Source organism: Sinocyclocheilus rhinocerous, unplaced genomic scaffold (assembly GCF_001515625.1).
Source record: "Sinocyclocheilus rhinocerous isolate Xijiao unplaced genomic scaffold, SAMN03320098_v1.1 scaffold831, whole genome shotgun sequence".
Classification (NCBI taxonomy): domain Eukaryota; kingdom Metazoa; phylum Chordata; class Actinopteri; order Cypriniformes; family Cyprinidae; genus Sinocyclocheilus; species Sinocyclocheilus rhinocerous.
In genome coordinates, this window is record NW_015641020.1 from 1,010,344 (window position 1) to 1,013,867 (window position 3,524).

At 38.6% G+C, this 3,524-nt stretch overlaps 1 non-coding gene across 1 annotated transcript; it reads left to right on the forward strand.

Moving 5' to 3' along the window:
• The first annotated feature begins 1,672 nt into the window (after positions 1 to 1,672).
• Positions 1,673 to 1,746, forward strand: trnan-guu (transfer RNA asparagine (anticodon GUU)). Its single transcript has one exon. It is a non-coding gene; the product is annotated as a tRNA-Asn (tRNA).
• The last annotated feature ends 1,778 nt before the right edge of the window (positions 1,747 to 3,524 follow it).

Sequence of the window (3,524 nt, forward strand, 5' to 3'; positions counted from 1 at the left end):
GCATGAGGGTGAGTAATTAATGACAGAATTTTCATTTTTGGATGAACTAACCCTTTAAAGGCACAATATGTAAAATTTTTTTATTAAAATATCCAAAAACCACAAGAACAGTGTTATATATTTTGCTTGTGTACTTACATTATCCCAAATGTTTCGAAGAATGTTTAAATCTAGAGAAATAAGCAATTTTAACTAGTGACACAGACCGTGTTTATAGTGTCATTGTGTCACCAGCCAATGACGTCATAACCCCTCGATTTCCGGTTTTGTTTTGTAGAAAACATGGAAACACCAAAGACGCTTTAATATGTTGTGCGTTTTAATAGACCGGTGACAACCGCACAGAGTAGCATTATAACAGAACTTTCAAATGTATCCAGTAGCTGCTTTTTTTCCCCACATATGCACGACCGGAAGGAGCGGAAGCAGTCTGTGGTATAATAAAAGCTCTGCTGCTTTGAGCCGTGTGTCACCTCGTTCAGCGGCCTCGTTTCGCTTCGACGGCTTTCAGCCTCACCCTGCTTCATTCTACTACTTTAATAAATCATTAGCTCATCCATGAACATGATTTCTGCAGGAGTCCCGTCGGATTGCATCAGCTGTGGGGATGAAGACCACAACTCCCATGATTCCACACTCAGTCACAGAGTCATCAAACTACGCCTTTGTCTATTTGTTTATTTTGAATACACGCCCTCTAGCGGCGAAACTTACATATTGTGCCTTTAACTATCCTGCATATATTTTCTTATTATCCTGAGTCAATCTTTTATAAGGGTCTTTATCCAAAAAAGACCACCCAACGTGGGGCTCGCACCCACGACCCTGAGATTAAGAGTCTCATGCTCTATGGACTGAGCTAGCCAGGCTACATGCTAATTGTTTTATGCTAACGTTTTATGCTAATGCTAACATTGTTTTCCATGTTTTTTCTATTGACAAAAGGACCACAGGGACCAGTTGCATAGCCACTATGTTATAACTGTGTCTTAAGAACTAGTTTGACCAACTAGCAGTTAGCCAAAAGATAAACAGTCTCACTTTTCTGATTAAAATTGGGCCAATCTACATGTTTGTAACTGACTTTTAAACAGTTATGACCAGTCTAGAAGAAAACAAGTTATATGGCTAACGTTTTAAGACTAGTCTAAGCAGTTTATGCAACCGCAGACATAATAAATAGGTATTTATTATGTCTATGTATGCAACCGGCCCCTGGCATATTTACTCCAAGACCAACCAGCAGTTACTCCAGAACATGTATAGTTCGAATTAAAGAACACATTTGCGAGAGAAACACAGTGACAAAACGCAAATTACACAAGTCAAGGGTTTCAGACGCAAACTGGAAATAGTTTATTAACGTTACATTTTTTTTCTCCAGAAAAAGACTTAACTTAAATGCATATGCTCTTATTTTACTATAAGTATTCTATGACGAAAATAGTGAGATCAATGTGAAATTCAGAGCAGGTAAAAGATAACAGAATATTTCGATAATGAATACAATGTAGAAAAATTACCATGTTTTTTTATTGTAGAAACTATACATTTTAAGTACGTACAATTTAATTAATAACCAATCTGTAAAAAACGTTGTTATTAGTGTTATGGTTATTATTCAAAAAGGTCATATTACTGTATACTGTATTCATAACACATGGCGGCATCTGTCTCTGTGGCGCAATCGGTTAGCGCGTTCGGCTGTTAACCGAAAGGTTGGTGGTTCGAGCCCACCCAGGGACGAAAGTTACTTTTTCAAATGAATGATGATTATTCCTGAATATATGGACATCAAAGTATAGCACGACAGAGAGGAGAAATAAGCCTAGCGGTGGCCAGTGCCTAGTACCTACTACGTTTTACATTTTATAATTTACTTTAAACTATTTAGTATATTCTCATTATTCTATTTTGATTTTAAAATATTAAATAGTAGTTATTTTTACAGCAATGTTGTCTGAAGTCAAATATGCTACTACATTAAATTCTGTGGAAATCAGGTTCAGCTCAATAGCTGACCGAAGTGATTTCTTGGCATTACATGACTGCTCCCTAGTGGAGGATATAAAATATGTCCTTAAAAGGACAGTTCACCCAAAAAGAAAAGTTCTTTCATCATTTACGTCATCGCACCAAACCTGTATGGCTTAATAGCTTTAGTTTAAAACGTTGTTAGGCTACTTGTCGCAGGTCTATTTTTTAAAAATTCAAATCCGTGCTCTTTGCCAGATGAGAACACAATTAGTAAATGCTGGAGGAATCATCTTCCTGTTTGCAGTTTTCCAAGAAATAAGTGGGAGAGTTATTATTATTTAACATCACGTGTGGCCGCGAGGATTTGCTTGTTAAAGGCAGGGTATGTGATTTTTCAAAAACACTTTAGAAAACTGATTCGGGCCGAATAGCAAAACAAACTTGTAGCCAATCAGCAATAAGGGGCGTGTCTACTCGTGATGTGGAGGAGAGAGCGTTCAGTGCATGGGACAGACATTAGCGAGCCGAGCGACAGAAAGATAGAGATGGCGGATAAAAAAACAAAAGAGGAAAACGTCTGCGGAACGATAAGACAAGAAGTAGGACCCGTGTAAATATCGGATCAGCTTTCCAGCGCTGGAGAGAACTCAAGGAGCGGAGGCCTGCGATCGGACGCCGAGGTTGCTTTGTTTCTTCTCAAGAGGTGCATAACACCGTGTCTACAACAGCTAAAGTCTGACTACACTGGACGCGATCAAACGACCGTTGAAAACCATTTGAAATTTGTGTCAGCACGTCATAAATAGAACCCGGCAGCAGTTTTCTGTCGGGATTTGTTGCGCCGCGCCGCGCCGCTCACGTCCGTAGACAAGGTGTAACATTGGTTTTGCTTTGTTTCACAGAACTAATCGATGCCTGGGTTGCATACATATATGTGGGGCGGAGCTATCAAAATAGGGGCAAGACCCTTTTGGGGTAGGGCCGTGTTTGTTTTGGTGATTTCAAATATAAACATTGACTACCAGAAATCCCTTACTCTGCCTTTAAAACCCTATGACTAATTTCAGCGTCTCATTAAACTCTCCACAAGAGTTCTGTTGACACTGTTTGGACAAGAGACAACAGCCCAATTACACACACACACACACACACAATAGCGATTGATGTGATTGACATTGTTGATGCACACATGAGAAATAAACAGTTTTATGAGGAAATATATTAGTTATTTATTTAAATAGGTGTACACCCTATCTTTAAAAATTTTAACTATATTTGGCAATTTATCTATAAAGAAAAGTGTTAAAAAAATAGAAAAATTCAATATTTTGTTCAGTAAAAATATTGGCATTGTTAAACAGGTAGGCTATAAATATTAAAATGACGTGGACATATTCCACTATGTAATTTCAACAAAACAGTAGATTTTGCTCTTTGGGGAGCTTGAGGTTAAAGTGTGCTCGTGTGCACTGAGGTCATTAGTAGGCAGGATTGATGGGTTGCAGAGGCTGGTTGAAGGCCTGCGGCTGCTGGTGAACCCGGTTGAC